Raw genomic sequence first — 15,359 nt, forward strand, 5'->3', positions numbered from 1 at the left:
CATTGTCTCATCGAACAGTTGCACGTACAATATGGACCAGCATATACAAGTGATGCGAAGACTAATGCCTGTTGCCGGAATTTTCTATTTGTGAAGCGAGTGGCCTAACTATATTGGAATTGTCTGGATTTTCATGGCCAGTGTTGCCAACTTTGGAAATCGTTTTTCTTTTCGACTCTAGGTACGTCGGTTTCCTGCATATTCGGTGCTTCTTGTTTTGTTCATCCTAATATGCACAGCTAGTGATCAAATGTGGCGCATTATGGCCAACTCCGTCTTTTCCGTATTTTTCGTACTTCTGTTTTTTTCTATTCTCTTTTGTTAGATTGTACCACTGATTATACACGTCATATCTTATGTTCTACATGACAAGCTGACACTGGATATTGCACTCATTTCATATAGTGCTTTTTGCAAAACATGTACTTTTCATTGCAGTTGGCAACACTGTTAATCCCACTGGTTGCCTTCATTTGTTCCCTATTATGGCAAATCTCTTTGTATACATCACTTGTCAGCATTGTATTTTACCGTGTCCCCCTTTCTTGCGGAATTTGCATTTTTCCCCCCTTGTCCAACCTTGCTGTTTCCCGAACTTCCACCCCTTATATTTCTTGAACCTATTGCTATGGGCAGCTCATTTTTTGGGAGTGAACATCTCTGTTACAGCTCTTTCAATTGGCATAGGTCACATCTTTCACTGCAACTATCATTTTTGGAAGGTTCCCTTGTCAGGATTATGATGAGAGACCCAATGAGCCCTGTTGGAAGAGATGGATTACTGTGCATATGATGGGAAGATGTAGCACGAATCTGAATGAATGGCAAAGGCTGATGCGATGTCTTCATCAGGATGCTTTGGTGGGAGTGAATAACGATATAAAGTAAAGAGGAGGGAGAGTGGCGGGTAGCGCACAGGATGTTGTGGAGCGTAATCGATATCACTGTGTAGAATATCAAGGAAAAGGGGATGCTTCTGAGCCACTCTATTGGTAATGTAGGAAAGTCGAAGTTTTTCAATATGGTAAAGGACTTGAGGAAAGGAGATGCGATCGTACAGATCCTGTGTAGGGCTGAGTAGCTTGATACGATGAGCAAACGCAAGGCGTGTCATTCTAGGATCTTGAGCTTGTTTTAAAAGGTTGAATGTGCAGCATCCCAGGCTCTAACCCCATAGGTGAGGACGGGTCGTAGGAACACCTTATATGTTGTGAGAATGGTATCTGCTTGTAGGCCCCAGGTTGTGCCTGTGAGTTGGCGAATAAGATTCAGTCTATTGTAGGCTTTAGTGATAATTTGAGCTAAGTGAGTTCGGCATATGAGGTGAGTATCGAATGTAACACCTAGGTACTTAACATGTTTGGTAGGTTTGATGGGAGTATCAAGAACAAAAAGGTGCAGGCGTGTTGGGTTTCTAAAGACGCGGGACCGTCTCTCAGGATCAAGAAAAACTATTGCTTGAGTCTTTTCAGAATTTAGGCGTAATCGCCATTTCGAGCACCAACTACTAAAGATATCGATGGCAGATTGGAGTGCTGTGTTCAATTGATGGATCGTTTTGCCGAGAGCAAGAAAGGCTATGTCGTCTGCAAACTGGGAGAAATATATATTTGAAGGAAGTGGAGAAAGATCGGCAACGAAGAGCAGATACAGAAGTGGAGATAATGCTGAGCCCTGTGGAACGCTGGAATGAATAAAGATAGGATATGGTAAGGAATTGTTTATAGATATATATGTAATGCGACATGATAGAAAGTTGTAAATGAATCGAATGCAGCACATTGCTAGTTTACAGGACAGGAGCTTAAAGAGCGCAAGATGCCATACCTTATTGAAAGCCTTCTCAAGATCGAACAGAAGTAAGCATGAAGGCTGTGAGCGGTTGAAGTGATTCGTAATGAGATTGGTGAGGCGTAAGAGTTGGTCATGAACACCAATGCGAGGACGGAAACCTGCTTGATGGGTAGAATGATACGATGGCAAGAGAAATGAAGTCTGTTTACAAGAATGCGTTCGAGAATTTTATAGAAAACAGTGTGGTTAATTGGATTGGACGGTAAGATGATACAGAGGTGGCTGGCTTATTAGATTTCAGAAAATTAAAGTCTTGGAAGTTTTCCAATCAGCGGGAATGATACGGGTACGTAAAATGGAAGTGAAAATATGGGCTAACAGGAGCAGTAAACAGTACTGTTGCTTGAAGTGATAGACGAACTACTATAGATATACCGCATTGACTTGACACCTAATCTTCCATTCCAAGCGCTGCTATCGGTTAAAGGAATTCCATTCCCTTTACTAAGGCTGTCTAGCTTAGCAACAGCTGAACCCTTATTGGCTCAACGCGTGGGTGTGTAGCAGGTGTGAGCTTTAGTTCACATTTTTGCCACGGCTCAAGACATTTTGGCAGCACTATAGTGAGATTTATATCTGAGATAGTGATTAATGAGGGATAAAACCAGTTTTTATAGTTTTCTGTTTTCTCCCAAACTGGTTTAGTTTTTCCATCGAAACGGGTTTCAGCTTTGTCAAAAAAAAAAAAAAGTTTTTCATCAACTTTTGTAAAAAAAAAAAAAAAAAAAAGAAAGAAAGAAAGAAAGGTTTTTAATTTTTACTGAAACCAGTTTGATTTTCGCCGACGCCGGTATGTTCTTCTTCTTTTAGTACTCGTTTCTAAATAATAATTTCTATTTGAGTTCAGCGCCCCTTTCGGCAGCGAGGCGAAATGAAATGTGTACCTACAGCTTAACGTGGGATCTGAACAACATGAACTTCCACAAAGAGGGAACCCAGATCTCCCGCGCCAAAGGTGCTTATTATTTAAAAAAAACAAAGTGACAAAGAAGCAACTAGTTTTTGATACGAAAAAGAATTGGTTTGATAGGAGGCCAAAAACCAAACAGGTTATGAAAAATAGGCTTTTTTGAAAGTTTTCAAAAACTTGTTTCGATTTTTCTACAAAAAAAGAAAAAAGAAAAATTCATGTGTCTACTAGGGACTGAATACAGAAACTGCGCTCGTTAGCCAGTTGGTTACGAAAGATTACACCAAAGAACAAAGTAGAGAACGGTCGCTGGATAAAATCTTGCATTAAAAAAAAGTTACGTCATGCATATATTGAGATTTGAACTGCAGAGTCATTTCTAGATTTTTCTGCTTCTAGATATATATGTTTTTAAAAAATGAACAAATAAATTTTTATTATAACCTAAGGACCAACCGCAGTTCTAGGAAAAGAAAGTGCTAATAATCATTTTTGCAGACTTTTACAAGAGGAGACAGAAGTTTATTGATGCGACTTAGTTCTTTCAACAGAAACAAATACACTTTCTGAGACGAGACATCTTGTAATCTTATCCCGTAGGCATAGACAATCATTTATTAACCTTCTGTGTATTTTTTTTTTCTCTGTCTTCCTTCAAATGGCTAAAGAGAAACACGAAAGACGGATAAATGGAATTAGCTGGTTCTTCCTCTAGAACCTGTAATTAAAACTAAAGTGTTTGAACCAAGAAACTTACTTACCATTTTAGAATTGCAGTATCATCTTCTCACGGAATTGCTGTTAGCCCTAAACTTTAAAAAAAATCACGGAACGCGAACTAAAGGAAATGAATTATCTATTCTGCTTTCTATGGTACAGGGCCTATTTAGAAAAAAAAATATAAATAAATATAGTTTATTGAACTACCCTAATAAAAAATTTTTTTAAAAAAATTTTAAAATGTGGCAGGTTGGGGGTAGGGATAAGAAGGGGGTTGTGGGTCACCCCTCACATATCACATTTTTAAGAGGACCAATGGCCAAGCAAATGTTGAAGGCCGAATGGGGCTAGAAAATAAAATCGAGTAGACAATGTGAGATTCCCCCGAACCTCCTTTGAAACTCCGCTAGGAGATGGGAAAGGAAGTCGGAGGGAGTACCCACAGAGTCAACCTCGATATCCCAGCCCTAATTTCCCTTCAGCATTTACTCCTGTTGCAAATATGGCTATGAATGCCCAGGTCCCACCTCTTCCCCTTTATATCCCAACCTGCCTCACGTTAGACCTCATGAAAACTTGCGGGTCTTTAGTGAGAATATTTTGATTCCTAATCAGTCTATACTGGGGGAGAAGTTGCGGAAGAGAAGCAGCATCTGCTGCCTCTTGTCACCTGTACGAACTTTAACGGTGGTCCTGCACCAAACTACACACTAAATGCAGCCCATGAGCCGTGAGTAAGAGCGTGCCTTTAGCCTGATAAAGAAAAAAAAACAATAAAATATATATTAGTACTGGAATACTAATTCATGAAAAAATATTTCTTAGTAATTTTAAGCTAGTGTTGCCCATAAGATGAAAACAAGACTAGATGATATGAGGCGAGAAGTTTCTCGAGTTTCGTGAGCAATATTAGTTCACTCAAGTCTTAGATCTTAAGGGTCTTCACTACAACGAAATTAAACTACCGCTAATTTTAGAATTTTTCTGTAATATCTTCAAAACAAATAAAATTATTCGAAAAGCAGAAACGTAGTGAACTAGACAATACGATTTTGCATGTGATACCTTTACCATAATTCACCTATCTGATTTTGATATGCCGCTATTTTTGCCGCTATGCCAAAGTGTGTTTCACATATTTTCCGAGGGCACCGTTGAAATAAAAAGTCTTCTAGTACAGATTGGGGTAAAAAGAAGTATGACATTATATTAATAATTTTTTTGACTTATGACTTTGCTCCAAGAGTAAGATCATTGTTACATCCAGAAAGTGAATTTCAGCAATGATACATGATTTAAACAGTTTTTTTTTAAAGGAATGTTTCATAAGATATAAATAGTGTAATATTAATCTAAACGTAAGTATAGCACATGGTTTCTCTTTGTTGTGATTATAGAATATATCTCAATCTATTAGTCTCCAAGAACTTAAAATTTCAATAAGACCCAAGATTTTAAAAGCACACATTAATAATGCTTCGGACTGAATCTGCACAGCACATATTCTATGTATGTAATAAGAAATAGGATTTGAAGATCCTCCAAGATCTGAAGGTAATAGTAAGATCAAGAAAGTTACAGGCACAGCCTTAATTAAGATTTCTCAGCCTAAGTACGTTTATCGATGACGTAAGGTCTCAGATTTTAAATTTGTATCGTAGAAAATGCCACCCTGGTTCCATCATTTTTCTTCGACTAATTATGTTTGTTGCTGAAGTGAAATGAAACACAGGTGAAAGCAATGAAACTTCAAAGCAGTATTTCATTAATTATCAATTGCCAGTTTTATAACACCGTTCAGTGGACAGAAGAGAAGTATCAGCTTGTCTAAAAAGTGTTGAGTCTATAGCGGTCAAAATTAAAAATGCAGTCTTTGTGATTTCAAAAGAACAATATGAAACGACATATGCAACATTTTGTCCGATGAGCTGCATTTTTTTTTGGGGGGGGGGGCAACACCATAATCCCGTCGCTATATGAATTTTTGTGGTTTCAAGTCAAAAAATTGGTCTCTTGGTTTCGTGGACACGTGGTTTTCACAAGCCTCATTCGAAACTAACTTAACACCATTGAGGAAGTTCTGCAGAGACCGAAACAAAACATAGTCGAACGGTGCCACGTCCAGTCTATAAGGTAGATGCATTAAAACTCCCAACCAAGATGACAGCTCGTTAAAGATGTATGCAGTTTTGAGTTGTGAACGTGGTATACGGAACCCTTTCTGTTGACCAGTTCCGGCCGTTTGTTTTGCATTATTGACGCACTTGCGCTAATTGTCGACAATACAGTTCAGAGTCTATCATTTTGCCCGGCAGCAGCAGCTTGTGAGGCACGATTCCCTTCCAATCACACCAAACACATTGTATAACCTTCCTGGGAGTTAAACGTGGGGTTTGCCACATACTGTGGAGTTTCTCTTCGCTTTGACCACAGTGGTGAACCGCTTCAGAAATACTTGGAGTTGCTTACGTTTCAGTAGAGATTTACACATACTAATTCCATAGTGTAAATGTTTTTGATTCATGCCATAGCACTCAAATGTTGAGCTTATTTTTGTAGCCAGTTTTCTTCAAATGGTTCAACATTGTTTGTGATGAATGTTTAGATCATTGGAGATGCCATGGCTGCTTACATGACGGTGATGATAACAAATTAAAGAAATGGCGGAATCAAGAAAGTGCGAGGTAACGAAAGATTACCTAAAAATAAGAACATGAACACGATGTTTGTCCAACACAAAGCCCACTTGGCGACAGCCGGAATCGATCCAGGGATCCCCGTGCACACCACAGGTGAACGCTCTACCACTGAGCCCTGAACAACGGCAGCCAAACAATAATTAAAAGACTATCAATATTACTAATCTGAATTACACTGACGTAACTTGGGCACTGTATGTATACCAAAAACTAGTAAACAACAGTTCTCTACATTAGCACAAGTCATATGTCTTTACAGCGTTAGAATAAAATAAAGCACGGATAAAATATCAAAAGTTTAACTACCTACAGAAAAACTACCTTATTCACATCATTATTACAAAGTAATTTCTATAATAAAATTATTTATATTTTCTATCCCAGTATTTCACGGAACAATTGCGTTTCATTTGTAATAACAGTTTACACGTTTTTTTTAAATTCTAACAATAGTCAAAATTTATTCCTTAATTATCAGTTCCAAACTCAACACTGAACTGTTATAACTCATAAATAATAATTTTTAACTCATAGCCACCAGCGTTTTTTCGAGACTTTTTTTGGGGGGGGCACTGCTCCCCGAAGCTCTGAGAGTGCCCCCCCGGAGGAGACCAAAATAATACGTCTATAATATAATAATAAATTGAATAGCACCAGCAGTGCCCCCCGGAATACTAAGTGTAACCCCCGGAACATTGTTTCTGAAAGAAACAGTGATAACCACAAATATTATTATTAAAACAACACTGCGAACGCCAACTACCTGTGTGATTGCAAGCCAACCTCTTTTCTATCCAGTAGTTTTGGTACTCCACCTACGATAAGTTACAGCCGAGCAGATAACGCACGTTCAGGTTTCCACTCAAACTAAATAATCGAATTCATAGCTTTTTCAGTTTTCACGGATTTTTAATTCCACAGTCGGAAAGTTTATAAAAATAACCTTTATTGACTTTATTGACCGCATAATTATAATTAAAAAAAGAGCCTAGAACGAACATGATGGAATTCAAATAAATACGAAGGAAGTTGAAAGAGATTCAAAAATTTCTTGCATATATATATACAGGGTATTTCGAAACAACACCGACAACATTTAGGAGCAAGGGCGCCCATGTTGTGGTTTCCAGGAAGGGGCAAGCATTAGCGACATTTCAAATGTAGTCTCAAATTTTGCTGTAACTATTCTAAAAAATCTATCGGGTTTTCGATCTTCCAAAGTACAATTTCCTCTAGAGAGGGACGAGCGCCCCACCTTGCCCCCTTGATGGGCGCCCTTTTTTGGAAGGTGATTCCTGACACCAAGATAAGATAGACCAACCTGGGTCCACAAATGCTTCCCTTCAGAGTTATAGGCTGCCGAAAACATGAAAAAATGAACTTTAAAGGTCCATAGCTCCTAGACTATGAAATCTACCGTAGGCGGGTCAAGACTTCACTTAGGAACTAATATGTGCGCTATCAAAAACTACATGTTTCAGAATCCTGATGTACTCATACAACAATTTTTATAAAGGGAGTTTGGCTACGGGCATATAACTTGAAGTACCCACCATTGCCTCTTCAGGGCATACACAACATCCATAGCTGTCACTGTCTTCGTAAGCACCATCTGTGATAACGTTCTTCAGGGATACTTGCAATAGTCCTCGGGGTCTCCTAATAAATAAGGGACCGAACCCCCTACAAATCTCTTCTTTGCCCCTTACAACGGTTTATCGTTGTATTGTCATTATCGTTGTTGTCAGTCAATCTGTACCTGTTTCATGAAAAGGATCAGAGGCGTAATAGCTGAGCAGCTATGCGAAAAGGAAGATAAAAAAAAAAGAAATGTCTTGAGGTTGCTAGATAAAATAAGAGATAGCGCTGTAAACACTAAGTATTGGGGAGCTTTGCTCTTAGTTTTTATTCAATTTTTACTATTTATATTTCAATATTTTTAACAATTTTGTTATTTGTTACAATTTTAGTATACTGTTCTTCAATTTCAATATGTTCATGCGCCGCTTATCCTTCCTTAATACATTAACAGTGTGAAAAACAATTATAATTAAAACAGGCTAATTCGGCCATTTTGGCACGAGCCATCTTAATACATAATCTTATTTCAAACAATTTTCATTTAAAACAACATTAGTGAAGCAGTCCACAGGGCTCTAAGGCCGGGACTTCCTTTATATAAATCTCCCGTAAGGGAGATAACTGGAACTGGATAAAATAATAATAATAGATATGGGTGAAGAAAGTAAGAAATAAGTAACGGTTATTGAATGTAATGTGGTGAGACTTCTTTTGGAAATAAAAAAAGGTAAAATCTTGTTACCCTCGAAAAGGATTGTGTTAATTTGCTAGAATAATAATTCTTCTGATTACTATTTATACGTACTTGTTGACTTGTCCTACCGAGTGAGTTTTACCGTAGCTTGTACCGTTTGCAAGGTATTGCATGTTAAATGTCAGGTACTTCACAAGTATTGAACCAAATAGAAAGTTGTGTAGGGCCCCGTGTGTATATGTAATCTTCTACGTGATTTATCGTTAACGAAATATTCTCTGAACATACATACAGACAGACACACAGACGTCAATACGGAAATCGTAGGACTTCACCCAAATGTGGTTGTATCTGGATTTACATTAGGCATTTTGACCCTAATACAAAGGAAATGGAAGGATTTCCTTGTTATAGTATGACATAGAAATAATGACAATCACTCATATAAGTGTAATAAGATTATGCCACCAATTTTGTAGAGTTTGTTTATACCTATAGTATTTTTACAGTTAGAAATAGTTTTCATTTGTCAACATCAAAAACGTAAGCGTAACTGATATTACTCTGCAATGTCTATTCCCGGAATTTAACATAAAATACCTTCCAAACGGTACAAGCTACAGTAAAGTTCACTACACCAGTGAATTTCCGAGAAAATTGCACATGAATTGAATGTATCACTTGCACCTATTCCTATTTGAAAAACCTAAACTTGTATCCAATATAGCAAGTCCAAATGGCGGCCGGGGTGAGTAACATGTGTCAGAGAAGCAGTACTTGATCCAACTTGTTCTGCATTTGCCCACATTCATGTCCAGTAGCATCTAAAGAAACTAAAAGCAATTTTGTGTCCGAGTGGGGGGCACGGTGACTCAGTGGTAGAGCGTTCACCTCCGGTGCTTGGGGTCCCTGGTTCGATCCCAGCTGTGGACTTTGTGGTGGACAAACACCGTATCCGTGGGTTTTCTCTGGATTCTCCCGTTTCCTCCCACTTTCTTCATTCCACCATTGCATTCATTTCTCATCATCACCGTCTCCTTTAGCCTAACCGGCATAAACGTGGGACGTAAAACTAAAGATTTCATTTCATTTTTTTGTGTGTCCGAGCGTTATAGTAGTGCATGATTGAATTCCGGATATACGAAGGCCAATAAATATGCAAATTACCGGTATGGGCCGCTAAATTAGTACAATGCACATTGGGCCGCGAAGAACTTCGCATGTGAATCAATTTTACATGAATCCCGAGGGGACGCTTCGTGAATGTACACTCATGTCCAAAATTATTGTCGCATGTCTATAAATATGTTGTTGTAGGAATATAATTTGATAACGAATTCGCCCAGTATTTCTCATAATGTTAGTATGTGTATAATTAGCAAAAACATTTATGTGGAAAATTTCATGTCTAAAGAGCAATAAATAAGAGCAATAAAACGAAAATAAAACTTTCTTGTCCATTTAGCAACATTTTGATTTATTCATTCTAATTTTCGTATTTATAATTCTTTTCCTATGAAATTTACCACAAATATACACATAGTATCAGAATTAAAAGTATCCTGCAAAATAATTATAAAATTATATCCTTACAAGAAGACAGTTATAGATGTGCGACAATCTTTTTGGACATGAGTGTACCTTGTTAGAAGGGTGTGATCACCACGGACAGCGATGCATGCTACAACTGGTGTCATGCTGTTTACAAAGTTGGTAATGAGCTATTGTGGTATGGAGTTCCATTCCTCCACCAGCGCTGTTGACAACTGCTGGATTGTTCTTGGTGTATTTGGATGTGCTGCAAGTCGTCTCTCTATTGCTTCCCGCATGTGCTCGATGCGATCAAGTCATGAATACTGGCAGGCCAGTCCTTTCAACGAATATCCTCTCGTACGAATATGTTCCACTATCTGTGCTGTTCGATGCGGTCGCGCATTATAAATCATAAATAGGAAATTAGGGCTGTCTGCACCTCAGAAAAGACGCACATGCGGAAGAGTACAGTGTGACAATAACGTTAACCGGTTAGTGTACCACGTTCAAAATTTTCGAGACCAGTATGTCCATGCAACATTATGTCTCTCCACATTTGAACAACTGGACCACCAAAACGATTGTGTTCGACAATGTTCCTGAGTTCATTGCTTGGTTCCACCTCTCACCAGATGAGCAGACTCAGACTGAGTCTGCTTTCATCTAACCAGAGAATGTAACCCCTCCTTGGTTTAGTATTGATGTTCTAGGTCCTGCCGATATTCAGACGTAAACTGAACAACGTAATATCCATCACGGAAAGAGACAACATGTTGTCGACGTACCACTGTAAAGGTGAGATTGTGTGCCTTGTAATCCTGTTAAATGTGTTTACGATTGTATCCTTTGTTTGTTACGAGTCCCTTCGTTTTTGTTGCACACTGCAACGATCGTCGGCTGCTGTTGTTGACCATGGTCGACCACCATCGCTCCTTTGCACAGCATTGCCTATGGTTTGGAATGCTCCCCGAAGACACTTATCATACTTCGTCCATGTTCCAGTTACCCGATCCCCCCTCCCGTGTAAAGTCATCCAAATGTTGCATACGGCCATTTTGTTGGCAGTAACACTACCACAATGCACCTTAACAACTTTTTGACGGATATACTCTGTCTTGTCTCTTTCCTTCAATTGTCTCCTGTTGTGGGAGCAGACTCATTTGGCACTAAGGTCACGTCACGCAACGTGCAACAAACTGGCATCAATCATTTCAGTTATTTCCACCGAGTACCTAACATTTGATGTCACTTTGCCTATCCTGTCCTTAAAATTTTGCTCACCAGTATACATACATAGCTATAGTCTAGATTTTCTAGAATGTTAAATGCCAACTAAGTTGTTTTAAAATCATATAGAGTAGAGACATTTGGCTACGGATTGTTTATAAGGCAAGAAATACAACAAACATTTTTTCCCATTCTGTTATTAAGCGAATACTTTCATGAATTTATTGCAAGAAATGTCCACTTCAAACTTTTTTTTTTTTTTTAAATGATACTCTTTAAAGTTTAAAGCTTTGTCGTTAACTCCGTCGTTACTGTCTTCTTGTAAGGATATAATTTTATAATTATTTTGCAGGATACTTTTAATTCTGATACTATGTGTATATTTGTGGTAAATTTCATAGGAAAAGAATTATAAATACGAAAATTAGAATGAATAAATCAAAATGTTGCTAAATGGACAAGAAAGTTTTATTTTCGTTTTATTGCTCTTATTTATTGCTCTTTAGACATGAAATTTTCCACATAAATGTTTTTGCTAATTATACACATACTAACATTATGAGAAATACTGGGCGAATTCGTTATCAAATTATATTCCTACAACAACATATTTATAGACATGCGACAATAATTTTGGACATGAGTGTACATTCACGAAGCGTCCCCTCGGGATTCATGTAAAATTGATTCACATGCGAAGTTCTTCGCGGCCCAATGTGCATTGTACTAATTTAGCGGCCCATACCGGTAATTTGCATATTTATTGGCCTTCGTATATCCGGAATTCAATCATGCACTACTATAACGCTCGGACACACAAAAAAATGAAATGAAATCTTTAGTGCATTAAAACGTTTAATACTAATGTAATATTTATTAAAGTACATAACATCATTACTTTTCTTTATTATTCTTATGTTTTCTTACATAATACAATTTACTATCAAAAAGGAGAACCAAATGAAATAGACACACTGAAAGATATACAGAGTGTTCCTGCAATAAACGGACAAATTTCGCATATGTGTTTAGCATTTCAATGTAGGAAAAACGTTTATTTGTTAATTTAATCAGAAATTCGCCTAATTACGTAGCTAAGGCTAATTAAAGGTAATTAGTGGATTTGGTCGTAGGATGTCAACAATGAACAAAAGGACCGACAAAATTTGCATACGCATTCAAGCGTTCAATACAAGAGAAAGGTTTATGTACGACTTTGGTCGGAAACATCTAATTACAGATGGGGCCGAACTAAGGTAATTCACCCTATGACCAATTCTACTAATTACCTTAAATTGCCCCTATCTCTGTTATTACGCGTTTCTGACCAAAGTCGCAGGTATATTTTTCTTCTATAGAGGTCCTAAACTCGTATGCGAGGTTTGTCGATCGAATTATTCCGTATAACCATTCTACAATCAATCCCCTAAATATCTTACATTGGGTCCATCTCCGTAATTAGGTGTTTCCAAGCAAACTTAAAGATAACCTTTTCTCTTGTATTGAGGTCTTAATCACGTATACGCAGTTTGTTGGTTTATTCTCGGAACATCCTGTATGTAAAATCGAATACACCAAGTTCTTAATGTAAAACAAGTTACGATGTTCAGATATTAACGTAATTTTGATCATGATTCAAAAATTCAGTTTTTCAGGCTCTCAATTTGAATTTTCTCGAAATGATGTAAAGTGCCATACAATAATTTATACACTATACACATAATTATATAAACCACATTATCTATATTCTGTTATTATTGAGCTTTATGTAGAAAATTATTTTTTTTCTTAGGTATTCTTCACGGAGGTAAATTTTCAGCAAATTTGACTAATAAATGCTTCAAAATAGAAAGCAACTTTGAGAAAGAATTATTTTCCTTATGTTCACATTGAGTCACGATTCATTCATGGCTCACATAGACAAGACTGACGGAATACATAATGACAATTTCAGAATACAGTAGTGTATTATATATTTGCCTCTTAGATATTAAGTAGAGTAGAGGCGTGACCGAAAATGAATTTACGATAAGAAGCTAAGTTTTAGCTAAGATTTTTAAAAGTAGAGAAAAAAATCAAACCAATATAGCGTAATAGGTCTATTCTGTATTTATTTGTTTGCTGCTGAACCAATGTTCACACTGAAATTCTTGTATTAATTAATCTGATTTTCTCAAAGGTTCCATGACTAAGTAAGTAAAATTTCCCTAACCCATTAGGCCATGAACACTCTCACTTATGGTAGATTTAGAAAAATAAATAAATAAACAACGGCCCCTACCAACCTCAAAGATGAGCAGTTTTTCTTTGTTTTTTTTTTAAATACACTTTAAGCTCTTTCTTTTATTATTGTAAATATGTATTTATAAGTTGAACTTCCTCTATTTGGAATGCAATACACCAGTGCGAAACTATAATTATAAACTAATGATATCTTTAATACATGTAATTATATCAGCATTCTGAATGCACTCACAATCATAAAGAAGTAAAAATATATACAGGGCCGACTCTATCATATGTGTAACACGTGCATTTGCATGGGGTGACAAGTTACGAGGGACGGCAAAATTTGCCATAACTACATGGTTGGACCGACATGACTTGAAACGCGTAATATGGTCTGATGAGCCCTCTTTCACCTTATGTCCTACAACAGGCTAAGTTTATGTATGACAAATGCCAAAGGAATCCTATGCTTCAAAGTTTCCCACCCCAACTCTGCGATGCTGTGGACCCCATCCTGATAATCCTGGGTCCTATGATTATGCCTATGTGCGCATTCTAGGTGGTAATTCAGTCCGTTGGCGCTCTTGATGTATGACTTCATGAACTATAATACCACTCATGCCCGTCTAATCCCCAGACTTCAAGATTATTGAAGATCGGTGATCAACTCTGAAGCTCAGAGTCCGGAGCAGATATCCTCCACTTTTCTCGCTGAGTTCTGCACTGCATTATTATTGATACAATATTCCTCTGGAAATCATTAATAAATTATATGCCTCAAACTCACGACAACCAGAGATGTTCTCCAAGCTGACGATTGTCTGAAGCCATTGTATTAATAAGGTAATTTGTATTTTCTTGAAGTGTTTCAATTTTTTGCTAGTAATATGCATATATATTAAAATTACATCTGTTACACATATGTAACTTATAAATACGTTATACTTAATGAATTGAGTACTCTAAGTATAGAATCCCCATCACCCTTTTATCACACTATTCAAATTAGAAATACTCCCGGTTAAACAATAGATTTTCAGAAATAGAACGCTATAAGAAATATTTTAGATATTTTTAATGGAATCAGATTCCTAGCAATAAGTTTTATCCTTGTATTGAAACTAGAAGTATAAAACCTATTATTTAATTTCAGAATTGGATCCCCAGTGTTTGGAAGTTAATCTTAAGTACACGCCATAAAACGATAGTAACTTTGGGAACCTTCCTGAATAAGTTTACTAAAATTAGCGATATTTACCACTTACTAGCTTTTACAACGCGAGGAAGCATATTTCATGGCCGTCCACTCATTTGACCATGTTTGATTTTGATTTTTGATTTTTGAACATCTGGCCCTCCGCTCATTTATTCACCCATTCCATTTCTTTACTTTAAAATAAACAGTGATTTCAATAGCATTCAAATAATAAACGATGAAAGAAAGTTATGTTTTGATTTGTCTTTAAAAGATTTACAATCCAGTGTTGTCGGTAGTATAGAGACTTTTCCTGTGATTATTCATGCATTTTTGATCTAGCTATTTAATAGTACAAAGAGATAACTAAAACTTACATATTTTGGATAAATATTAGTACGGTAAAACCTGTCAATTTTGTAAGTTGGTCACCTGTCTATCTTGGAAAATTGGCCGCATTGAAGTAATGTTTACCCTACGATGATAATGACAAATTTACCTGCGTATCTTGGCTACGCAAAACACTATTTTGTTATTTTTCTTAACTTTTTCGTATTCCCATACAAGAGATCGATATTCTGTATTTGTGACAGGAAACAAAGAAGCATGGATTTCCACAACTAGTTCTTGGAGGTCAATGGCCAGAATACTACCCTGATAAAGGGATGGTGAAAAAAGATGTGAATAAGAACAAGTAAGTATAGGAATTCAAGAAAT

At 37.0% G+C, this 15,359-nt stretch overlaps 2 protein-coding genes across 6 annotated transcripts in view; one reads left to right on the forward strand and one right to left on the reverse strand.

Moving 5' to 3' along the window:
- LOC145668122 (atrial natriuretic peptide receptor 3) overlaps positions 1-15,359 on the forward strand; it is a 753,866-nt gene that overhangs the window by 511,555 nt on the left and 226,952 nt on the right. The window lies entirely within an intron of this gene.
- Positions 1-15,359, reverse strand: part of LOC145669054 (testis-specific serine/threonine-protein kinase 3-like) — a 42,774-nt gene that overhangs the window by 17,892 nt on the left and 9,523 nt on the right. The window lies entirely within an intron of this gene.

Source organism: Thermobia domestica, chromosome 13 (genome assembly GCF_964235325.1).
Source record: "Thermobia domestica chromosome 13, izTheDome1.hap1.1, whole genome shotgun sequence".
Taxonomy (NCBI): domain Eukaryota; kingdom Metazoa; phylum Arthropoda; class Insecta; order Zygentoma; family Lepismatidae; genus Thermobia; species Thermobia domestica.